The 27,164-nt window shown below is 33.4% G+C and overlaps 1 pseudogene; it reads left to right on the plus strand.

Moving 5' to 3' along the window:
• The first annotated feature begins 2,828 nt into the window (after positions 1-2,828).
• On the plus strand, positions 2,829-27,164 carry LOC143388951 (coiled-coil domain-containing protein 34-like; annotated as a pseudogene).

The raw sequence follows: 27,164 nt of genomic DNA on the forward strand, positions 1-27,164 counted from the left end.
GTTTCTAGAAAGCAATATATTTTGCCTTAATTTGTAACTAAGTATGTTAATGCATTTATTAACTATTATGGAGACAAATTTAAAAAGTTTTAAATAGAAAAGACAGTATTAGAAAAAATTTTGGAAGTAACCATTAGAAAATATTGTTTGATAGTTATCTGTCAATATTTAAGAACACTTAAACTTAAAACTTTTATCCTGTCTTAAATCTGAACTATATTGTGGAAAACATATTTTGAAATATAAGTGAATACCACCAATATAATCTTTATTTAAAAGCAAATGATTAAAAATATCTACATGATATTAATTGTAGTCAGTTGCCTAGAAATGTAGTATTACAATCTCCAAGCTCTCTTTGGACAAATGAGAAAACAATGGGTTTAATGAAATTTAAGTGAATCCCTGAACCACAGCAAATTAGATCACAATCAAAACTTAGTTCCTCTTAATTTTGGACACATTTTGTAGGTGTTAGTAAATGTGTATGCCTCTTCCTGTTTTAAAATTTATATGTGTTTGAAATTTTCACAATAAAAAGAATGGTTTAGGTACCCCTCTCCCTCTCCCCTTACCATACCCACCACCAAAACCACAACACACAATAAACCCTGTTTCATCTTCACCTTATTCACTAGCCCCTCAATCCTTCTGCCTCTTAGATTATTTGAAGCAATCCAAGACATATTGTTTCATCTGTAAATGTCTAGGAATAATTATTTATAAAACTAATTGAAAATGGCATGATTTTTGTACAATGTCATACAGGAATTTGTAAGGAAAAGTCATTCTTCACTTACAGGTTACAGAACCAGTAAAAAAAAAATCTCAAATATATCATGAAAGTGAAAATAAATGAGTAGTAAGAAAAGACATTAGTAAGTAAAACTTTCTGGGAAAATCTTTTAATGCTTTTTATACCCTTCTTTATGACTTCTTGGCCCCAATAATGTAAAGGCAGTATAAGAGACCACAAGACTTGACTACATTCAAATATGTGTACCCACAGTATGGAATTGCCTCATAGTCTTTGGGTCTCAAGTATTGTTAACATATAATGTAATTGTCATAATGATGACCCTGAAGCATGAAGAAAAGGGATTTTTTTATAAAGCAATTTTTAAAAAATAAAACATCTAAAGGAGGAAGGGAAGTATATAATATCTTAGATTCCCATACCAAAAAGTTACAGTGCAAAAGCTTTGGCATTCAGGTGATACAATTTACTCTTAAAACTGTCAGATCCGGAACTAGAAATTTTGAGGATTAATTAGATAGTATGACTGTGATGTAGATTATTTCCTTAATATTATAGAGGAGTAAATTAGGATCAGAAAGTTCAACAGCTTATTTTTGGAAATTTATTAAGAGAAAAACCATTGATTAAAATTCTTTTTCTTTCATAGATAAAACCTGTGAGTTTTCCACTATGCTTGCATTAGGTTATGTTTGTTGGGAAATTTCTCCTAAAGCTTTCTTCCTTGTGAAGTCCTAAAACAGTTTAGGGTCTTTTGATATTACTGATTCTCAAAATGTTCTAATGAAAGGTTTCAGCCAGACATGCCAATATTGAATTATTTGGGTAGAGAATGAAAAAACTCTACTAAATAAGTTTTATTCTTTGATCAATTTATTACCCATTTGGATTGCTCTGATTTTCTTCATTTCACTGTTGTTACTAAAATTTAAAAATATTCCATTTAAGAAGTTTTAAGCATGCATATTTATTTTTTTTTTGTGTGTGGTAGGGGAATCAAATTCAGGGTCTCCCATGCTCTATGCCTCTAGCTGGCATATCATGTTTTATTATAGCTTCTACTTCCAGAATTGTCTTTGATTGTTAATATTTTTATCATATCTCATTGTCCTCTGTCAAATTTTGTAGATCTAAACTTCATCAAGGATGGTGTATTACTCTTTGATCAGTAACAACTTTATGTGCTATTTTTAGCCACTGTCCATTTTCACATTACCAGTTATACAAATTATGAACTAGACAGAGCTAAATTTACAACAGTATAAATAAAGCATCCAGCTTTATAATGTCTGTCATCTTTCTTGCTACCTTTATCCCCATCTCCAATCCCTGAGTTCCCACAAAATATTCTTTCCTCATAAAATACACATCACAGCCATATTTTAATTAAATTTTTCGCCACCAAAAGATGAGAAATTTAGAGTAACAGCAGCTTTTACCTCAGTGCTTAGCAAAGGTTAGAGGCTTAGCACATAATAGAGGCTTAAAAAAGTAAAAACAATTCGCAGGTGTAGACAGACTAGTTGCCTTAAGACGCCAGGCAAACAAGATGTATCAAAACACTAAAAGATTGTCCTAAACCTGCATTATTTTTTGGTAGCAGGGATCGAACCCAGGGTCCCATGCATGCTAGGCAAGCACTTTACCACTGAGCTACATCCCTAGGCCACCTAAACCTGCTTTCTTGGATACACTTGTAAAGTTAAATTACCTCACCCTCAAAAAAGCATGAACTGTTCAAGGAAATTAAGACTGGTGCATATAATCCTGATTTTATATGTGTGTTGGGGTGGGGGGTGGGGTCGAGGGGTGGATGTTAGTCCTTAATTCTGCCACTTTCCCTTTAAGAGGAGTTGCTTTATTCAGTAATAACGTTATTTCAAATACCAAATGGTCTGCAACAACACCTCAAAAAAAGCCCAGGCCCTCCCGAAGGTGTCTGCTGGAAGAGAGCAGAATTGAATAAGTTCATAAGCAACAGGCACCTTCCAGACACAGGAAGAAGGGCAGACAGAGAGGAAGCCATGCTCTATATGCCCAGACACAGCCCTCGCGTCCTCCTTGCGTCGCCATGGCAACGCGGCATCGGGGCGGCCAGATTGGCCGGGCCCAGCGCGCGGGGCCTGCTGGGAGAGCATGTCCCCGCCTCAGCTTGGCGGGTTTGAACTTGGCGGACCAGATGCGGGCTATGTGGCAGTGGAGTGTTGCTTCTTCCCCTCCCGGCATCCTGTTCTCTGCGGACTGTAGTTCCCAGTCTGAGGCCTCCGTGGCCTCCTTCTCCGTCCTCATGACGGGTCCCTGGAAGCAGAGGCTGGGGGCGGTGGCGACGTCTACCTGTTGGTCGCCGCTGCCTCAGAGCTGCAGCAATTCCACCATGTCACTGTTGTCTCCCCTCGGCCACCAGAGCTTCTTGTTTGACTATGAACATGGTGATGGAGAGGATGAGGAAGATGTGGAGGAAGATGTCCATGACGTAGAGGCCGAGGTGTTGAGCCTGAGAGGAACGGAGTTACCAGGGCACGCCAGGTAAACCTGAGGCTGCCCGACCGATACCACCGGTCCCAAGGTTCCTTGGATCCTTTACCTTCAGCAAACCAAAACAATCTCCTGTCTTCCACCTTAGAGGCTGAGCAGACGCCTGCATCCTTAAATGCAGCACTTTCTGCAGAGACACCTGGGCCATTTCTTAAAGATGACATGTTTTCTGATTCTTAGCCCTTTAATTGCTGCTATCTCAATTTCCTTGAAAATGACCCGTATATAGTCTCAAACACAGAAAACTGCTTGTATTCAGGAGTTTTACAAAACCTCAGAAATCCAGATGGTGAACTGAAGAACTCTTGTCCATAATCTTAGTTCCAAAATGTGTTTTATGTAGTAGGTTATAATAGTGTAAAGAGCTGAAGCACAGAGATTAGTCCACGACAGCATGCAGAGGCAGGGTTGTGTCTGATCTGAGGACGAACTTTCAGTGGAATAGTTATTGTTGTATCAAAGAATATTTGAAGCAAAGGGATTATTAAAAACCATCTTAATGTTTATTTCTACAGTGATTCAGTCAGCAAACATCTATGTTTTGCCACATATTAGTTTAGGTACTGGGGACCATAAATAAAATATACTAGATTTTATTAAATTAAAGCCCAGCTCGGTCCACTCATTTTACATGTGATAAAGCTGAATCACAGAACACAAATAAAAAGTCTGACTCAAAGGCATACATCAATTTATTAGCAGACCTGGGCCTAGTAGTGAGGTAAACTGATCAGGTTCCATCTTATACAGCATGACTATTTTAGGGTGTATAGAAATAGAAGCAAAAGGCCTATCACTGTAATAATGTAGGTCTATTTTGGGGTAAACGTCATCTTCAGAAGCCAATTTACAAGTTTCTGATCATCAAACTATATAAGGAACAATACAGGAAATATAAAAAATGCAGACCAGAGAACCCATACTTTATGTGTAAGTGACAAGTTGGCCCCTCTCTGTATAAGGAATGAATGAATGGAATGTGGAACCATCTGAAATGACCCATAAATGGTTACAAAAGTTACTTTTTTAAAGATGAGAGGTATGTTGGTGGAAATGGAAACCAGGAAGAGTAACCATGCATGCTGTCCAGGATGATTGAAAAAACAAGAAACAGGCCATCTCATATTAACCCTATAGACTCAGTGGTAAGAGTTAGGGTTTTAGGAGACCATTTTCATCTATGTTTTATAGGGATTCTTTAGGACTTAGTGGGTATTAGATATTTTTAAAATGAATTTTAAAGATGTGTGAAATACCTTCTGAACATAATTAACAGGACTAAACAAGGTGGACATAGTTTATCAGCCCGAGGAATAAATGACCATGAAAAACTGCAGCTCAACAACTGAGACCCTGCATTAGCTTCCACAAGCCGAAATGCTAATCAAATGGAACCTGTCAAGGGAGGAGCCAGACCTATCTATGTCTCACTCAAAGCCTGAATGAGCTAATAGGGCTAAGGCTGCCTAAGCACATTTCATTCCCCATGAGTCAAAAGAATACTGAGGATGTGGGTCTAGAAAGATTGCAGAATTTGTTAGGTCTTGTGTGTGGCAAGTGTTAAATTTTTATTAGGTACTCAATAAATGTGTGTTGAATGAATTCCTGTTTCTCCTTCCTGGAGAATAGTTAGATACCATGATTATTTTCAAATGGTTCAGAAACACTAGCACTTCTTTTCTTTTAGAAGATGACTGTGTTCCTTTAGTTGTTTTTCTGGATAGCTTGTATGGGATGAGATGAAGGAAGGCAGCCTGAGTCATAGCCCAGCCATTGTTTTGGGCTATCAGCATCCTCTGTAGAGTACAGAGAAACCAAGAGCTCTGGGATTTTATGCCTCTCTCTGTCCCTTACTAGCTACATCTGATTGTGGCATACTAGTAGAGTAAGGCTTCTTTGAGATAGACTCAGGCATTGGCTGCACATATCTTTGTGCTCAGATTTGTGTGTGTGCTGGGCCTCATACATGCCAGGCAAGCATTATGCCACTCAGTCACACCCCAGTCCCTCAAGATAATTTTCAGTACAAGTAGATTTATGCTTAAAAGATTGATTAACCTTCAAGTGTATTGGCTGGGATTGAGAAGATAATTAAAGATGATCTCAAGACAAGATGATGAAAAGTATTTTTCTGGAGTCTTTTATAATATGCTTTGGGCCTACTGCTTATCTATTTAGTTCTTTTCTGTATTTCATATAACTATAGTTAGGAAAGTTATGCCTTAATAAGTTTCTTCTCATAAATAGCTAATTATGAAGCCTTTCTTTATTATGAGTATATCTGTAATTTATATGCTATACATTTTGAACACGTTTGCTAAAAATGTTAAGGCAGGAAGTATTTAAAGTGTTATCTAAAAAAACTGATTTGACTAATTTCTTCTTTCAACAGTGTTTCATATTCTAGACCCTCAATCAAGACATATTTGGTTTTCTTCTTTCCTTTTTTTTCCAGTTCTGGGGATTGAATCCAAGGTGCTTTAATCTACAGCCTACTAATCTACAGCCTCCTACATTGCTGGGATTACAGGTCTATGCTATCACAACCAGCCATGTTCTTATTCATTCATTCATTCATTCATTCATTCATGCACTTTTCTTTAAGGAACTCATGGCCTGTGGCAGAGGGAGACCAGTGACAGGAAGCCCAAGGCAGTTAATCCAGAAGTTTTTAGAAAGTTTCCCAGACAATATAGTATCAGAATAAATCTTGAAGGAAGAATAGGAGTTAGTTATAGTAATAATTATAATAAATGGCATAGCATGTACTTACTGAGGGCCCAGAACTATACTAAGTGCTTTGCTTCTTCATGCAGCTACTACGGTCATCTCCATTTTACAGATGGGATCTCTTTTTTAGAGAAATTTAAATATGTGCAGAAGCTAGGAAGAAGCATTTAGAGATTTTATCCCCAGGCTGTTTTACTCATGAAAGTAAGCTCTTAATCTGGTCATATGTGAAGGTAGAGGAAAGGCATTTCGGTTTTAGGCAAAAGCTGAAGAGCACAATACCATAGTGCATTTACCAACCCACAGAAGTTCAACATGACTGAAATGTAGAGTCTGTATCACCAATTTATGAAAAGAAAGGAAGGAGTCAATTTATGGATGTCAGGCTAAGGAGTTTGGATTTCATCCTGTGCGCAAATGGGCCCTGAAGAACTTTGAGATGAGAAGTTACATGATAAAGGGATGCATTGGTAGGGGCAAATCTGGCAACAGGTTTAGAGAATGATTTAAAAGGGAAGGCTAGATACTGTTTATGTTTGGAGTGTTTGAAAGGTTTGAGAAGAGAATCACTTGAGAAAATTGAAGGATGTAGAATTGATATGACTAGTGATTGTATGGGCATGAGGGTAGGGGGAATCAGACATGGAGGGGTAGCGGGTGGAGTCAGATCTGGATTTCTGGATTAGGTAACTGGCTGGATAGTGGTAACATTCATTTAGGATTATAAGAGGAGTAAAATTTTTCTTAGTGGGGAAGAAAGAGGGGTGTGGATGATGGAAAATGCTTAGATTTTTTTTTTCAATTGACTGAGTTCAATATCATGGAGCTGTCTATAAAATTGTTGGAAATAAGTCTGGAACTTAAGATAGAGATCTGGCCCAGAATAGCTGATCCAGATATCACCAGCATATAGTGATAGTTGAAGCTGAGAACAGATGAGGTCATAATGCAACACTGAAGAGGAAAGATGTGCCTAAGAAATAATATATTAACAATGTCTCTTTTCCACTTATAATACAAGTTCTGAAAAGAAATGAATGGATGATTAAATAACATAACCCCCCCAAAAAAATTAGGGAAACTGAATCTATGAGGTAGAAAAAGTGGTACAAAGCAGTTGTAAGGTAATTGTTTGTTAGAAGGAACAATGTTGAAGATACACATACCTGAGTCTATATAATAAACTTGCCCCTGGAGCTATGTTGGGTACTGAACAACCTTCCTATCCGTGAGTACTGATTGTTAAGTTTTCCATAAGTTTTGTGAGGCTTACGTATCCAGCCAAATCATTCTGTTCTTTATTTACTCATATAGTTAATTTTCTGTATACCCGGAAGAGTCAGACTGACAGAAGGTACAAAGTGGAGATGAAGACAATGATATGAAATAACCATATTGAAGAGTCTTGTATACTCTAAGAACTGGCAAAAGGTCATCAAACAAAATATTAAATGTTGAAGGAGAGAAGGGCCACAGCAGTAGTGGGTGTAGCTCAGTTGGTACAGAGTATACTTAACATGAATGAGGCTCTGGCTTCGATTCCCAGCACTGAAAAAGAGAAGGGTATATTTTTTTCCTATAGCTTTCTATTTCAAAATAATTTCAAATTTAAAGAAAAAGAATATAAAAAACTTTTGTTCATCCTTTACCCAGAATTCCTAATTATTAAATTATTTGCTTTTCATCATTCTCTCAGTATATATGTACACATTACTTTTTTCTGTGCTATATAATGGAGGGAAAGGGAAAGGTCTGCCCCAGGATCTGATTAACGTTATGTGTATATGTGTGTATGTGGTAGTGGAGCCATAGATATAGTTCAGGGGCATGTCCAAGGCCCTGGGTTCACTGCCTGGTAAAACACACACACCTACAAAAGATTATGTGTACTAGCAGTAATTAGTGATTACTTGTATAGATAGAATTTTTAGAAATAAAAAAAATAAAATTTTAGAAATAAATCATTTCCTCAAGTGACCTTGAAGCACATAGGTTGGGCTCAAGTTATTCCATTGGGTTTTTAAATAATTTGGTTTTTGAAGGGTGTGGCATAACTAAATGAGTAAAGTAATTCAAAATTAGATTTCCTTTTCCTGATTTTTCATATTTTTGCTTTATATAATTGATTCATATGTTTTTAAAATAACAGTATTGAAAATATGTTGTTAGATTTTGTTTTCATTGTATAGTTAAATGATTTTTGACTAGTAAGAGAAGTATTTCATGTACAAGTTCTACAGTTTCCTTTCTTTCATAGCAGTAAAGTTGAATCAGAAGATAACCAAGAAGAACAGAAACAGGTCCACTTAGGAGAAAGCAGCCTGACACCATGGGAGGTGTGGTTTGTTGGCAAAAAAAAAAGAAGAACATTACCAGCTGAAACAGAAAGCTCTAGAGGTACAACTAGACAGTATTCTTTCTATATGACATTGAGCTCAAAGAGTAGAGTTGCTGTAGTAAATTAAAATGTTAATCTTATTGTTCCTGAAAACAATGTGTGTGCATTTGTTTGTCTTTGTTTACTATATCAATTTTAATAAATCTAATTATAGAAGCAGTATATTCATTAGAAGAACATTTAGAAAATATAGCTAAATATAATTTTAAAAAATGAAAAGCTTTTTTAATTTCACCACCTAATAACAATCTTTGTTAAAATTATGGAATATAGCCTTCTAGACTTTCTTCTATGTAAGTTTTTAAAAAATAAAAACAGTCCTCTTAAGTATCCAAGAGGTTTGGTTCCAGGACTTTCTTGGGTTCCAAAATACTCAATGCTCAAGTCTTTCTATATAAAGGCATTTAATGTATATATCTCCCCATCTACTTTTAATCTTTTCTAATTACTTATATCGCCTAATACAATGTAAACACTACCTAAGTAGTTATTATACTGAATTGCTCACAGCATAATGACAAGAAAACAATGTGTCCCTGCTCAGTATAGGCACAATTTTTTTGGCATATTTTCAATCTATGCTTGATTAAATCGATGGTTGCAGAACCCTTGGATACAGAGGGCTGATTATATGTACAAATGTATATCTAGAGAGACATACAATAGAATTTTGCTCTTAGGTAAATTCAACTATATACTCAGGAAAAGTTCTAAGAAAGAAGAGAAAAATTGAAATAGAGACAGGAATCTATTCTACCTACCAAAGAGCATGTGCCCTGGCAAGTAAATAGATTTGTATAATTTGCCATCACCTAAGCTCCCTATCCAGACTCACTATCTGATTTCTTTTCATCACAGAAATGGTGAAAGATACTTCTTATTTTCAATGAAATAGTTTCAATCTTTTTCAATCTGTTTTTTTGCCTGTTATATTATTAATATATGTCCATGTCATTTTATCTTTTTTTTTTGTATTTTTTGGAGCTGTATTGGGGATCTAACCCAAGGCTTTGTTCTTGCTAGGAAAACATGTTACCACTGAGCTATAACCCAGCCCTCATTAAATATTTTTCAACATCACTTTAAAATGATTGCTTATTATTGGCTGGGGATATAGCTCATTTGGTATAGTGCTTGCCTCTCATGCACAATGCTCTGGGTTCAATCCCTAGCACCACAAAAAAAAAAAAAAAAGAAAAGAAAAGAAAAGAAAAAGATTGCTTATTATTAAAGTATATTTAAAATGTATTAATGTATATTAAAATATAGTAAACTGGTACATTATGGTTGGATATTTTAGTTTATTCTAGTCTGTTAGTAATCATGTTATTATAAAAAATCATGGGAACTAAAGCTTTGCACTTTCTTTGCCCTTTATGATTTTCCTTGAAATTTTTCATATTGGTTTTGAAACTAGTTGTTATTTTTGTGATAAGTTTATACCAGGTAGGCAATCATCTGTTTAGGAGACTTGGAATGATTCAAATGATTGTGTAAATTAGTATATTCTGGCATTTCCCTTTTACATGATACTTTGTATTCTAGAATACAAATTTATTCCTGGAAATGTACACTGTGAGAATAGTATTTATTTCCTCTTAGCAAGCACAGGCCTTGAAAAAGACTTTGTGGTTTGGTTTCAGCCAGGCTTAATAAAAGCTCTAGTTCTAGTCTTTTTACTTGCTGGGTGATCTTAGTCAATTTATTTAGATTTTATACTTCAGTTTCCCCATCTGGATAGGTGGGAAAAATAGTACCTGTCATAGGATTTTTGTGAGGATTAAATGAAACAAACTATAAAGATGACTGATTTTGTTTTTATTGGTATTGGCATTTCTATCATTGCTAGTGATAGCCTTTGGAGAAGATTTTTTTTCAATTTGTTTTCAGAATTAATGTTTATTTTTGAGACCCCAGTCTCTTCCCTTTACCTCAATGTTAGATTTTAACATTACCAGTTCTTTTAACATTACAAGTTCCAATGTTTAGTGTGGCTTTTATTTTTTCTGCTTCTTTTTTTTCTTGGACTGCTAGGGATCAAACCCAGAGACCTGCACATGCTAGGCAAGGGTTCTATCACTGTTCATCAGTTCTTGTGTAGTATTTTTGAAAAATATTTGTTCACGGTGAGAAACCTAATTTTTTCATGTTGAACATAAATATAAACCTATACATAGATGTATATACATATATATTTTTAAAAGTATCTTAATTTATTCAAAACATGGTATTCTTTTTTATGAAAGTCAATTTTAATCTGTTCAATTGATTTTAGACTCACAACTTGGAAAACACTGGTAGAGTAAGTTGGTGGTAAAGCACAGTTCATTTGCATTTTTTCTAGCTACTATAGAAGTCACTTGTAAGAAGCATCACTATCAGTGAAATGGGGAGAATAATATTTACCTCTTATTGTTATTTTGAGGTCTACATGAATATCAGGATATGGCCTACTATATAGAAAGAATTCAATACGAGTTAGTTATTACATATGTATGTAATAACTACTCTGAAGATTTGTTTCAAGAACAGTATAAAACAATAAATATAAAGCCCTTACCACAACCATTAAGCATATAGCAGGGTATAATTATTTGTATGTATTAAAGCCTTTTCATGTTTTGAGTAATTTGACATTTCTTATGGCTACTTCATTAATTAACTTTGAAGCAATTTAAAATATTTTTGAATGATTCTTGCCTGTTAGTCATGCCAAGGAATCGTACCTATCAATCATAACATATGGATCATCTACTCAATGTTTTGTTAGCTTATTTTGAGCTATTATGGTCTTTATATTTTATTTCTTTTGAGTGAAAACTTTATTTAATTTATTTTTCTTTTAAAGAATACTGCTGAAAACTATTATAGCTTTCTGCAGAAATAATATTTAACTTCTGTCATCCAGAAAGTGTAAATTGGAGGTACTTCCATTGGAAGTAGGATCAGTTTGCTTTGCAGGATATATGAGGGCATTTGGTGTTGGGGGACTGATGATATTGGTAGAAAACAATGCAGAATTAGAAGATGGCTTATCATCATAAACTTCAGCCAAAATCTATTTGGATTTTCATGCCTTTCTTTTTATTTCCTAAGTCATGCTTTCCCTTATTTTTCTGTCCTTATTTACTCTATTCCCTAATTTTCTTACAAACCATGTCATTAAAAGCACAGATTTTTGACCATAAGGAATGGTTTATTTCAGATCCTTATAAAAGCTAAGAAGCATGAAGGCAAGAGAAGTAACTTTGCCAAGGTTTCGGTTAGTGGCAGAGCTGGAACTGGTATTAAGTTCTTTAGATTTCCAATTTAAGTGCTTTTTATTAAGAAATATTTTAGAAATAAATAGATCAGACTTAGTATTTGCTTTTTGAACTTATTCTTGTTTTCTTATTTTCTTCCTTTAACATTTAAAGGAAATTTTTTTCAGTACCACACAGAGGTACTTAACCACTGAATCACATCTCCAGTCCTTTTTTGTAGTTTATTAAGAAACAGGGTCTCACTAAATTACTAGGGGCCTCACTAAGTTGCTGATTGCTTTGAACTAGTAATCCTCCTGCCTCAGCCTCTCAAGCTGCTGGAATTACTGGCAAGTGCCACCATGCCCCATTTAAAGAAAAACTTAAAGGATAGTTGAATCATTAAAAAGCTCATTTCATTCATGAATTTGATTTCAGTAACAGACATTTAAATTTGTTTTAGATATCTCTGTGAGATTGAGTTAAAAAATTGTTTTAACCCTTTATAGTTACCCTATTAAAAATGTTATACATTTGTAATAATGTTGAAATGATAAACATGGTAAACACTAAAAATTAACATTGACATTATGCAAGCTAGCATTTTGGTTTTGTAGGTTATTAAATATATTTACATTTTTATTATTTAAAATAATTCTTTAATTCTTCTAAGTTCTCTGTGGTCTTTTGCTAATTCTAATTTTTAACATTTGACTTAACATTTTAATGTAATCTGTTCAAAATTATAAAAATTATTTATTTTGTGACTAGTCCAGGTACTTTTTTTCCTGTTATATTTTAACCTCACCATTTAATCTTCAGCTATTTAATTTATCAGCCCTTAAGGAAGGAATAGGGTAGGATATAGAGTTGGTGAAATTCAAAATTGTCAGTTTTTTTTTTTGTTTTTGTTACCTTCAATAGTAAAAAATCATTTGAAAATAGGCAAAATGTATTGAAATAATGATGCATGTTTAGGATCCATGTTGGAGTTTGGTTTTCCATAACCAAATGTTTATTTTATGGGAAAATAGCTATAATCCTGTTGATATTCAGTGATGTACCAGAAGACCACGCAGGGGCTTTTGGAAAGAAGACTCCTGCTGTATCCTGGAGGAGGCCTGCCTCAGTGGTGAAGATGGAGCCAGTCAGCATGGGAAATTCTAAGAGTAGCTAGCCTTGGAAGAGAGGGTAGTGTATGAGAATGTGATGTATATTCAGGGTAGGAAAATACTTAAATAGACATTATAAGAATGCAGTACTATTCAGGTCAGTGGTAGCATTTTCTAGGTACTTTTGGATCTTTTCTTTATTATCACCTATATCAACATTAACTAAAATTTGGTATTCATAAAATAGTAATGCAACATCTTAATTTTCCCCCTTTTGAGTTACCTGAAGACTCTTAAAAAGTATATAAATATAATCAATTATGCTTAATCATACATTTAAACTTTTCTTTAAAAGAAAATTTAGAACTGGTTTGGAAAATTTTGAAGGTATAGTTGTCAGATTTATATCTAGCCTTTTACTATATGTAAATTTATACACATGTATATACACATACATACACACATGCGTATCTGCACACCCACACACACTCTGTGTGTTTCTCCTTTTACTTGTTTTCACAAGTCCAGACTGTCTTCCCCTTATAGGGTATATTGCCGTAACCTTCTAGTCAATCTCCCTCAGAATAGTATTGATCATTTCAAACTCAGCCTTCAGTCTTAATAAGAGCTCTAAATCATCACTTTTGATTTTATTCTTCATCATAGTGTTCAATTTACTGTCTTCAAAAAACCTCTTTCTATCTAAAGAGGAAATTAGTACCACACTTTAAATTAATCATCATCCCCACCCACATCTTTCACTTCTTTTAAAGTCATCTTCTCTCACTATTTTAAGCAACTGCTCATTTCTGACTATCCTGGTTCTCTTTGTCTTCCCTTTTCATTCTTTTCTCCAAACTCCTTTTTTTATACCCAGTAACTCACAGTGTAGCACTTTATTCTTTGGTATATAGAGAAAAGATTAGATGAGAGACTTCTAAGATTTCATCTCTCTCTCTCTCTCTCTCTCTCTCTCTCTCTCTCTCTCTCTCTCTGTGTGTGTGTGTGTGTGTGTGTATACACGCACAGTTCTTGTTAGATAAATAGCAGGCACTCAGAGTGTATTGAGTGAGTAATGAAGGAATAACAGCTATGAGGTAGTGAAGAATCCTATCAAGGTGGATATTTGTTTTGTGGGATATGGTATTTCAAAGTTTGAAGATTTTCTAAGTGAGATAGGGCAACTATTTTCTTTGCAGTGGAATTTTAAGATCATAAGTCATGGTAAATAAGTATCTTTGGATTTAGTTATTCTAAAATGCAAAAAAATATGTTCTTGGTGTAAAGTTTTATCTTCATTTAAGACCCTGGAATTAACCTGAGAGTTGGAAAATTGCCCATGGAGGTAAGTGTTTGGGGAGAAAGGAAAGATGGGAAGAAGAAAGGGGGACCAATGGAAGATTCATAAATGTATCTGATTATTAGTATCTAAGGAAGGAAGAAAACTAACCAGTAATTTTGATTGTAGAGTCCTAGAGAAGTCTAGTTTGAACAGCTTTCTCAATTAACGCCATAATTTGGCCAATGAGTGACAGAGTGGTGGCATTCAACTTGTAGTTTTATTTGGCCATACCTTCCACATTCTTTCTTCTGAGGAAATGCCCAGACGTGTAGATTCTGGTGACAGCAAGACAGTTAAATAATCTGAGGTATGAATTTGGTTTTGTTTTATAACCCAGTAGCTATAAAATCTGTGAAGAAAACTCTGATTCTTTTTTTCTCTATGGAAAACTGAATACCTTCTTTACATTTCTTCTTTGGTGTAACTCTGAATTAAAATTTTAACTTAGGGATTACTTAATTCCTATTTTTATCTTCAGCAAGAAACTTGAAACTTTTTATAATTGTAAAAGAAAGTTGCAATTCTCTTGAGCTACTTCGAATAGCTTACAGTGGTGCCAAAATTTAATTATGGGAAAGTTGATTTCAATGAGGGTAATTTAGCTGAAATTTAGTCTAAGAAACTAGTGTTTTGCTGCCAAGCAATTATTTGCATTTCTAAAAAATGACTTATACTTTTTACCAATGCTTTCTTTCATTGTAGACTAGTTACTTAAGTAAGTTATTATCAGTAGTGGTATATATTGTATAATGGAAACTATATTCTTGTTTAATTTGGTTAAGCTCAGCCTTTTTTAAAATATGTGATTTGGGAACTTTCCTTAAACATTGCCTTTTGTTTAAATGAAATCCACAGGAATTAAATCAACAACTAGAAAAAAGAAAAAATGGAATTACATAAAAAAAGAAAGATAATTGCTGAAGAAAAGCACAAGAAATGGGTTCAGAAAAAGAATGAACAGGTAAAAAGGAATAAAATGCATACACATATCCTAACATCTCTTTTCAAAGTCTTTCTTCCAATTAGTCCTTAGCTAGGTTTTTCTTATATTTCTCTTAGGTTCTTTCTTCTTTGAGGTTTTGCTTTTGTTTTTTTACCCCTACCCTCATGAATATTTATCAAGTCTCCTGTCTTCTGCCCTTTGCCCTTTACTCTTCTTTTGTTTTTTGGTACTAAGGATTGATCCCAGGCATGCTTTACCACTGAACTACATCTCTGCCCTTTTTATTTTGTTTTGAAATAGGGTCTCACTAAGTTGCTGAGACTGTCTCTATCTTGCCTTCCTCCTGCCTTAGTCCCCTTGAGTCACTGGGATTAAAGGCATGCACTACAGAGCCTGGATGCCCTCTAATTTTGTTCTTTTCTGTCCCTGTGAACTCTACTAGTGTCTGCCTACATTCAGCAATTCTAAATATTTTTAAAATATTTTTAGTTGTATATGGACACAATATCTTTATTGTATTTATTTATTTTTATGCGTTGCTGAAGATGGAACCCTGCACCTCACATGTGCTAGGCAAGTGCTCTACCACTGAGCTACAATGCCAGCCCCACCAAGTCTGAATCTTTAGACTTGAATTTTTTGAGTCTTGGATTTCTATCCATTAGATCAGCAGGCAACTCCAAATGTGTACACCTAAAAAAATACCTTTGCCCCATTCCTCTTCATAGACTTTTTCCTATTATTCCTTTATTTCTATTACTTCTACTGTGTCTTCAGCCATTTAATCATAATAATAATTCTGTTGCTCCAAAACATCCCTTTCTTTACTATATATAATTGCTGCTTCTATTTTATTTTCTGAATGGTCTCATTACTTCCTTCAACTTTATTGTTTACTTCTCCACACTAGGATATAAGTTCTTATAAGATCAGGAATTTTGCTTCTTTTCTTCAGTTCTCCAACAGCTTATCCATTACCACACATTAGAGGTACCCGGGAATATTTGCTAAATGAATAAACCCTTCCTGTATGTCTCTGCGAGATTAAACTTTGCTGAATAGATCTGACTGTCATTCCTTGTCTATTTTTTTTTTTATGTTCCACACCTGTACTGTCTTCTGACTGAGATTTTAACAACTCTAGACTGACTGGTTATAGAGTCTCCACTCTATTCCCTGAGCCAAAATAGCATTTCAGCGATGTCTACCATCTGTTTTCTCTTTATTCTATGCTGATTCTTTTTTTTTTATTGGTTGTTCAAAACATTACAAAGCTCATGACATATCATCTTTCATACATTTGATTCAAGTGGGTGCTGATTCTTTTTACTGGGATTATTTAGGAAGCTCACACAAGATAATCACAGCCGCCCCCAATCTTCTTGGAGTATTAGTTTTACTGGAAATTTTTTGAGAGGAAAATGTTATATTTTTATAGTAAAGCAAACATAGGAATATAAAGAAGTAGACTGTAAGTTTTATTTTTATTTTATTTTTCAAAGTGTTGTTGATCAAACCCAGGGCCTTGCATATACTAAGAGAACACTAAATTTTTTTACATTATTTTTAAGATACAAATAAATTTCCTAGAAATCTTGAGCTTTTGACTGTACTGCCCAGGCCTCAAGAGTATGTATTCTTGAGAAATTTTGAGAATACTTATCTTCTTACAATTTTTCATTTCCTAATTTTTACATATGGTATTTTATCAGGATGGAATCTCATCATATCCTCTGTTCTACTTTTCCATTTTTCATCTAACTCAGATTACTTCCTACATGCAGATTGGCTGTTCACATGTTAGAGATTCTTTCCTGTGAATCTTTGTTCAATTTATATTAACTTTTATACCACTTATCATATGGTGCTTTGTATTTTCTGTATGTTTTATAAAAAAGAAAAAATGGCTGTTTTTGTAGTATGTACATCCCTTTGCTTTCCTTGAAATTTTAAGATCCTTAAGAACAAGAAAATTCTTTTTTATATTATTTTTTATCCATTACAAGGTTTATAATTCTTTGTATATAGTAAGCATTTGTTAATTGAATGAGTGAATGAATTTTCTTTTTTCTTTTTCTTTTTTGCAGTGCTGGGGATCAAACCTAGGGTTTCACACATGCTGGGTTTTACCACTGAGGTATATTCCTATTCTCCCTTTCAATTTTTGTTATTATTATTATTATTACTATTACTTTTTAATTTATGGTGCTAATTGAACTCGTGGCCTTAAGCATGTTAGGCTAGCATGCAGCCATTTAGCTATCCTTTATATCCCTACTTTCAATTTTAATACATTCTTATGTTGGATGACACGTTAGAAATTTTTTTTTAAAAAAGGTCTTTATTTTGTTTATTTATTTCTATATGGTGCTGAGGATCGAACCCACTGCCTTACATGTACAAGGCAAGTGCTCCGCCACTGAGCCACTGCCCCATCCTGATACATTAGAAATTTTAAAATAACTGGGCATAGTGGCACATGCCTGTTGACTCCAACTACTTTAGAAGCTGAGATGGGAGAATCACAAAGTTGAGGCCGGTCTGGTGAATTTTCTGAGACCCTGACTCAAAATGAAATAAAAAAAAGGTCTAGGGTAGGGTGTAGCTCTGTGATAGACTGCTTATCTAGCATGCACGAGGGCTTGAGTGGAATCCCTAATACTGCCCCCCAACCCCCATTTAAAAAAATACTCTGCTATCACTTTGTTTTATATTGTGATTTTGTATGTTTTGAATTGATTTTATTATTAAAATATAACTATGAATTTAGATAAATGCTCAAAATATAGGACAAAGTTTTAAATTTTTAATTATAGTTTTTGTCCTTACCTATTGTTGAATCTGATGCCAAGTGATATTATGATGAGCATCAAATAATTTCAGTAAGTTGAAGATAACATAATCTTCATCATTCAGGCATTAGAAGAAGGAAATTTGGTTAGAGAGGTGTCTGTGTGTACGTGTGTGTGTATTATAACCATAAAAGTATTTGATCCTTACTTGGATTGTGTTTGTTTAGAAATCAATTACTATGAATTGTGTTTGTTTACTTCATCCGCAAAAGAGTACTTTGAATAAATGTCACAATCAAAATAAGGCTATATGACCATTACAAAATTTTGGTTGACACCTTTTTGAAGTTTATATAAAAATAGTTATCCATGTATAGTGTGCTCTCTCCTCAAGAAGCTTCTCTTATCTTTTAACTTCATTAAGCTAATTTTACCATGCCAATCAAACATAATTGTTATTTTTTCTAAGAATGTAAGATGCTGCTGAGGGATATATGATATATATTCACTGTTTTAGTTAGTGGTAGTAGACCTAATCCAATTATTTTTGAGCAAAAAAATTCTTTTGGAGTAAGTGGCTTGCCATGATATAAATCACTAATTATTGAAAGCAAGATTCCATAAGGTAGAAAATGATGCAGAGATGAACCCTGAAAAATTAATTTACCTATTCTGCAGCATTCTTGTGCATGTTAAAGAATAATTGATCCCTCTTTTTTTTTTCTTAAAAACTATCAGATTTCTTATTCAGCCTTAGTTACATTTACCTGTATTTGTAAAGACTGTTCTCCTGGTTCTTCTCTTCCTGTCTGGCATCTAGCTTTCTGTTTACATTTTATGGTGTGTGGTCCTCTGCTGCCTCCAGCTTCATTTTAGTTGTATCTTGGGCTGCTATTTTCTCTAAGTCATTTTCATTGTGTTTTATCAAAAAAATCAGACAAAAGAATTCATGTATACATTAGTAAGTTTGCTTTCTTCTAATATGACTGTAAATTGTGAAAATCTTTTAAAACAAATATCTTATCTCATTGAGTACACTTAGTATTTGTGTTGCTATGCTAAATTATTTTCCAGATTAATGTTTTTACACATTAATACAAATTTTGAAAAAGACCTCTACTTTCAATGTTTAAAAAGTTATTTAAAAATAAAATTGTTTTTAATTCTCAAATTAAAAAAGACTTAATTTGAAAGACTTAATTCAAATCAACAAGGTGTATGATTGATAACACTGCTATCAGTGTATCATTCATGCTTTCAACAAATGTTTACTTAGCTTTTTCTATGTGCCAAGTAGGCCCTATTAGAAGAATTAAAATAGAAAGTCAAAACTTTAAGTAGCCAGTTGTTCATTTCTTTTACTTGTAAGAAACAAAGCTTCTTTCAGGGCACCATTTTAGAAAAGGAAGATTAATTATTGTCCTCTGTGATATAGAACCAGTGTGCTAGAAAATCCGAAGCCACTTAATGGCTGACTGCTTTCTCAATAGCAGTGATTATTCTGACTGCCTGCTATGCAATAAAATACACCTATTTTAAGTTTATGAGTTTGACAGATATACATACCTGTATAATTAATAAGCACCACAGTCAAGATAATACAACATTTTCATCACTCCGGAAAGTTCCCTTCACATCCAACCCCCATTCCCCTTCCCAGAGCCAGCCACAGCTCCAAATATCTTAGTAATCTTTCTATTCTGTATATAAGATTGTACATTCTATACTTTCTTAAAAGCAGAATGAAAGAATGTGTTGGACTTCTTTTGTTTTTAAAAATATCTGATAGTTCATATATTATTGATTCATTTTTATTGATGAGTAGTCTCCCATGGAATAGCACAAATTGTTTATCCATTCACTAGTTGATGGTCAGTGGATTGTTTTCCATTAGGAGATATTATGAATAAAATTCTATGACCATTTATATACAAGTCTTTTGTGGACATTTGTTTTCATTTGTTTTGGGTAAATGTTTAGGAGCTGAATTGCTGGGCCGTATGGTAAGAATGTGTTTATGAGAAATTACCAAAGTATTTTCTCAGGTGCTTATACCAATTTATATTCCCATGACTATTTATGAAAGTTCCAAATATTTTACGTCTTTGGCAAACCTTATAATGTCAGTCTTTCATTTTCGTTCTTCCAGTGTGTGAATAGTATATGCCATTGTTTTAATTTTCATTTCCATGAGATCTAATGCTGTTTCACATCTTTTTATAAGCTCATTGTATTAGTCTTTCAGGGATGCCATAATCAAATACCACAGACTTTGGTGGTTTAAACAACAGAAATTTTCTCATATCCCAGTGTCTGCAGGTTTGGATTCTATTTAGGCCTCTGGCCTGCAGATGGCTTGTCTTCTGGCTTTTTCTCTGTGCACACATATCTTTGGTGTATTTTCCTCTTTAAAGGACTTCAGTCTTATTGGATTAAGACCTCATTTAAGTTTGATTTACCCTTGGAAGGTTTTATCTCCTCACACTGGGAGATAGGCCTTCAGCATAGGAGGTGAAGGGACATAATTTAGTTTATTATACTTGTTGACCATGGTAGGTAGCATTCTACAACTGAGCTACATTTGTTGTTAGCTTCTTTTGGATTTGTTTTGTGTCAGTTTAAGTCTTTTGCCCATTTTTTGAAGGGGTTATATGACTTCTTATTAAGATATAAGAATTTGTAAGAATTCACGGTTGAGTAAAACTTAGTGGCAGAGAGCATTCTTAGCAGGCTCTGGGTTCAGTCCTCAACAAGTCTCCTTTCTCCGTCAAAAGACACATAGGAATTATTCTTTCTTTTCTTTCTTTCTTTCTTTTTCTTTTTCTTTTTTTTTTTTGAGATGGGGATCTTGGTGATATCACTTTTTTACCCTGGTTGACCTCAAATTCCTGGGCTTGTCAGGTGATCCTCTTGTCTGTGTCCCAAGTAGCTGGGAATATAGGTACATGTGACACTGGGTGAATTTTGTACATTTCTCTTCACTTTGTCTTTTCTTTTTTTAATGTGGTGCTGGGGATTGAACTCAGGGCCTCACTCAGGCTACTCTAGCACCTATCAATGGGCTAATTCCCAGTCGTTGGATTCTTTATATATTCAGACCACAAGTCCAATGTCAGATAAATGCATTGCAAATATTTTCTCCCATTTAATTTTTTTCTTTCTTTTTTTTTGGCCAAGGACTAAATCCAGGGATGTATAACTACTGAGTCACATCTCCAGCCAGTTTTTTTTTTTAATTTTTTTTTGTTTTGAGACAGTTTCTTACTAAGTTGCGTAGGAGGGCCTTGCTAAGTTGCTGAGGCTGACTTAGAAATTGAAATCCTCCTGCCTCAGTCTGCTGAGTCATTGTGATTACAGGTGTGTGCCACCACTCATGGCACATTTAATTTTTCTAAATACTATATTTTAAAAAGCAGAATGATCTTCCTTCCTTCCTTCCTTTCTTCCTTCCTTCCTTCCTTCCCTGGGGATTTAACCCATGTAGACTTTACCACTTAGATATATCCCCATCCTTTTTTTTTTTTTTTTTGAGACACAATCTTGCTAAATTGTGTAGGGCCTCCCTAAGTTGCTGAGGCTGGGCTTGAACTTGTGATCCTCCTGCTTCAGCCTCCCTATTCACTGGGATTATAGGGCACCTCTGTGACCAACTTAAAGAACACAAGTTTTAAATTTTGACAATATTCCATATTTCAGTTTTTTCTTTTATGGTTATGGTTTGTATGTCTTTATTTAAGAAACATTGTGTGATTCAAGAGTAGAAAATATTTATTGTTTTCTTCTAGAAGTTATAACTTCAGCTTTACCTGTATGTTTATTTTTAGTTCATTTTAATATCTGGTTGAGTTAAAAGTTGGGGTTCATTCATTTGCATACATATATTAAATTGTTCCACTGTTAATTGAATAGATAATCCTTTCCCTCTCAAATTACCTTGGCACTTTGTTTAAAATCAATTGAACACACACAAACACACACACACACACACACACATAGATCTATTTCTGAATTCTATTTTCTTCTATTGATTTATATCCTGTGTCAGCAGTAATAACTTGTTACTACAGCTCTATAATTATTGAACTTATAGTTTTTTAAAAATAGATATATAAATCAACTTTTGTCTTCTTTTCCAAACTTATTTTAGTTCCTTTGAACCTTTCTATATGTAATTCAGCATCTGATTATCAGATTTGCTAATTATGCCTGCTTGAATAGTGCCTGGCACTATTGGGATTTTGTTAAATGTGTAGATCATTTTGGAGAAAATGGCTCTTAGTAATATCAAATTTAAAATGTATGAATCTGTTTTTCTTTCCATTTATTTGTCTTATTTCTCATCAGTATTACTTAGTTTTTAATGATGGTATTATGCATCATTTGTTACATGTATTTCTAATTATTTCACATTTTGGGCTATAGAGCAGTTATCTTGCCTTGTTTCTGATATTATCTTGTAACATAAAATTAATTTGTGTAGTCATTTGGTATTATTTCTTTCTTAAGTGTACATTGCAAACTACCAATGAAGCTATCAGAAGCTAGAGTACTTTGTGGTAAATTTTTAAATTTTGAATTTTTTATAATAAATGGTTATCCAGATACTATTTCTTCTTGAATTAATTTTGAGAAGTAGTATGTTTTAAGAAGTTTTGACATTTCACTTTGGTTTAAATTTTTTGGTATAACATTATTTTTAGCATTCCTCCATTTTGAAGTCTTTGTGTTCTATAGTGATCTACTACTTACTGTGTGATCTTAGACAAATTACTTACCCTCTTGTGCCTTCCTTTCCTCCTTTGTAAATAGGATAATAATAGTACCTACCTCATACTGGGAGTGTCAGAATTAACTGATGGTCCATATGTATAATAAAGTACATAGAATAGTGTGAGGTATAGATACCAATGAAGTGTTAGTTTCTGTCACTGAAAACATTGTAGGGACTGGATGATTTCTTGCTGGTGAGGTTAGGCAGGAGAGACATAAATCACACAGATTAAGAGAGATATATTCCAAGACCATTTTCAGTTTGTAGATTTTCTGTCAGTGAGGAGTAATTAAAACCCATTATTGTTCCATTGGCTATTGAGGTTTTGTTATGAAAAGATTCCTTTTCACAGCTAGAAAGAAATATATCAACTTGAGGAATGGTGCAAGCCCTGATTTTCAAGACTTGCTTGTGCTGCTCAGCACTGAACAGGACATATATTGTATGTAACTGATGTTTATTAATTGGGTGTTAATTTATATTACAGTATTTTACAAGATACTTTCAGGGAAGGAATTTCTCTTTTGGGATCATCTTTCTTTGCTCCATGAAAACTGATATGTATATATATATATATATATTTGTATTCCATATTCCTTTCATACCTTTCAGGTTAATTTCTAAAACTTTGTTAAAGAGAACTCTCCATGTCATTATTTATTTAAAATTTAACTACAGTTGGTAGGTTATCATTTGAGTAAGGAGAAGAAAAGCATTGAGTTATATTCTATGTCAAAAATTTTTATTTTTTTTTTTCTGAAAAGGGCCAGATCTTAAACATCTCAGGTTTTCTGAGCATGCAGTCTCTATGGCAACTATTAAACTTTGCTATTGTAGAATAAAAAAACCATATGCAAATATATAAGCAAAATTAGTTGGCCATACTTATATAAAATGTTGTTTACAAATACAGATGGCCTGTGGGCCGAATTTGACATTTCGCCTTGTTTGCAAACCTCTGATCTATATAAAACAGTATACCTAAATATTTGCCCAATTATGTCCTTATATGCAATCTTCAGCAGGCATTATTCATTTGAATTCTATAACACACTTTTGGTGAATACTTATCCAAGTATTTGTATTGACAAATTGTCTATCTAGGAAATGTTTATATACATGAGGGTAAACATCCATTAAAAATACTAGGATTCAGCAGTCTAACAGATAGTGATATTTATTCACTAATTTATTTAAAGAATATTTATTGAGCACCTGTTATTTATTAAGTACTATCCCAGTTGCAGGTATATGTTGGTGAGCAAGATCTTTGTCAGTGTCCTAATGAAACTTACAGCCAAGCAGTAACTACCTGTTATTGACATTGAACAGGTAATTGCAGTATGTTATATATTCTCATAAACCACATTGTGCCAACCACTGTTACACCACTTATTTTAAGAATAATAGAAGTTTAGAAAATTATTGCATATAACAATCCTTCCTTATGTGAGAATAATTACAGGTATTTCAATTAAAATTTCTATTTTTATTTAAGAAAAGGAAAGAAAGAGAACAAAAAATGAATAAAGAAATGGAGGAGAAAGCAGCAAAAGAACTAGAGAAAGAACATTTGCAAGAAAAAGCAAAAGAAAAATATCAAGAATGGTTAAAGAAAAAAAATTGCTGAAGAATGTGAGAAGAAGAAGAAAGAAAAGGTATTTTTATTAAAGTAGCCAGTTAGAATATATGTTTTTGGTGTTCATAGGTGCCAACTATATTTTAGAAAAAAGTATATGATTAGAAAATTGACCGTATCATAGCATAAAGATATGAAACTATCCTTACTTATATTATGCTGTCTTTAAGCTTCAAAATGAATATGTATTTTTGGTTTCCTTACATTGAGTAATTTCAATAAGCCTATATATTTTTCAGTCATATTCAAAATTGTTGTTAGTTGTTTTAAATATTTTTTCAATGTACTTTTATCTAGTCATATTACTGTATAATAAATTACTTTAAAAAGAAAGTGGATTCCTTTCTTTTTCTTGGGTTTAATATCTTATTGTTTAGAGGAAGATGCAATAATATCACATCCCTGATTATGTTCAATTTTACTCTCAAATTATAGAAATATAATTCAATATTGTGGCCAGTAAGCCATTGAGAGAGGAAAGAACTGGGAGAAAAGACTCAGTAGAATTTGAATGGAAAGTTTAGTTATAGAATATCCTTGGGAATGCTTTGGTCCTGTCATTTTAAGGAAAAAGAAAAACAACAGCAAGCTAAATTACAAGAGAAAAAGGAAATAGCAGATAAAAGTTTAAGGAATGGTTGGAAAATGCAAAAGGTAAACGTCGTCCAGCTGTAAAGATCTATGGGTATGCCGATGGAAAACTTACAGGTTAGTTTTAATGTTATGTGGCTTACATAAGTATGGTTTGCAAAAGCAAATTTTATACATTTTGTTTCTTTTTCACAGAAATAGAAACTTATAAAATTTATTTTTCTTTCAAATTACTATCTTTTAGAAAATTATACTATGTTGGTAGGAATTTATTCATTCTGCATAAATGATATATAAAAGTAATGGTTGTAGAACTGCAAACTTACACTTTTAATCAATGATTTCTAACATTTGGAAATAAGTTAAATTCTCAGGAATGGAATTGTAGTTCAGTCACAGAGCAGGTCCTTAGCATGCATACAGCCCTGGGTTCAATTGCTAACATCCCTGGTAGTGCTCTTACATTCTTGCTTGAAAAAGCCTTACTGAGGATGTTTTTAATGGTTCATCTTGCCTACCCTTTTTCTAACCTTCTCTAAGGTAGAGCTTCCAGTGTCTTTGGCACATTATTTTTACAGGGTGGGATATAGATAGCACATGATCAAACAGAACCAATTGGCCTTTAGGCTTGGTCTGATGATAAATGGCATTGCATATTTTTCATTGTGCTTTATATTGAAAGCTCATACCTTGATGACAGGTGCCTTCGCTTGTTTAAATGATTTATTATTAAAAATACTCCCATTCTGTTTTGTTCACACAATGGAACATATTCCAGACTTTGTTTTGACCATCTTGGTGAAGTGTGTGTTGACATATTATGCAGTCAAAGTTGGCTGCCAGGGTCTGAAAGACCACATTCCTGCTGTCAGGATTAGGCCTCTCTTATATGTCATAGAGGTCATCCATTATATCCATTAATCCATTTTAACTACTGAGGATGGCTTCTTCGTTCTCCTTCTCCTCCTCCTCTTACCCCCACCTTCCTCCCAGCCACCCTCCCTTTCTATCTTTCTTTCTTGCTTAAAAAAAGGGCAATAAGCAGTGATTTTAACCTAATGATTAGATAGTAAAGCTAAGACTTTAGGTGGGAATATACATATCGACTAGAAATTAATTGCTAAAACAATGGACTATTTTATTAAATTACTTTCCTTTTTAAATGAGTTTAATTCTTTTTTTATTTTATTGGTTCTCTTTAGTTATACATGACTGTAGAATTCATTTTGATATAACTAAACAAATATGGGACATACCATTCTTATGGATGTACACGATGGTTCAATTATATACATCATATGAGCATTATTTTAAATTCATTTCACTCTATTCTTTTCCTATCCCCATCCCTTCCCTTCATTCTAATAAGCATCATATTTGTCTGCATGCTGTACTTCCCTTAAGTCTTTATTCTTTATCCTATCATTTTTATAAATTATGAAATAAAGGAATTTGTGTGTCTATAATGACCAAAGGATTTGAACATAATTTACAGAATGTTCTTCCTTCGCATAGTTATTATTGTCAGGCATCACAATTTTTAAACAGTATGTTCATCAAAAGATGCTCTCTAATTAGTACTAAAATTATACTGATTCTGTGAAATCTTATTAACTTGAATGCAAATAAATCAAAATTCTTTTGTTCTAAAAAAATCTTGATTCACTTTAACTGTATAAGCAAAATAATTTTTTCTGTAAATTTTAGTCTCTGACAAGGGGAAACTAGTTCACAAATAAGTCATTTCCTAGACAGGTTTAAGAAAATGAAGATTTTATTCAATTTTATGGTTCTGAAATTAATTCCATATTAAAAACTTTGCAGGTATTATTATTTGCATAGATTTTAACAATATTATTTGCATTCTCAGCATTATTTTTTTTGTATATGTTTTAACTATTTGTTGGCTTCTCAGAATTACCTTTTACTACATTGCTATATTAGAAATTGTTAGGTTTTTAAAAGTATTCAGATTAGATTGGCGTGTCAGTGATAGTTAGCCTTTTTGACAGTTTAACATTTTCTAGGAATTTTAAAATATGTAGTTGTTCTCAAGAAGTTTAGTTATTTTGTTTTGTTCTGATTTTTCAATGATTGTAGGTTTTTACAGTGGAACTTCCTATCCAGAACCAGCCTTTTGTAATTCAATTCCATGGAAACCGATTCATATGCCACCTCCCAAAGAAGCTAAGGATCTATCAGGAAAGAAGAATAAAAGACCTGTGATAGGTCAGCCACACAGGTCATTTCTGGTAATTCATAAAGCCAGAAGCAATCTCTGCCTTGGAACACTGTGCAAAATGGAAAGATAG

Source organism: Callospermophilus lateralis, unplaced genomic scaffold (assembly GCF_048772815.1).
Source record: "Callospermophilus lateralis isolate mCalLat2 unplaced genomic scaffold, mCalLat2.hap1 Scaffold_45, whole genome shotgun sequence".
Taxonomy (NCBI): Eukaryota; Metazoa; Chordata; class Mammalia; order Rodentia; family Sciuridae; genus Callospermophilus; species Callospermophilus lateralis.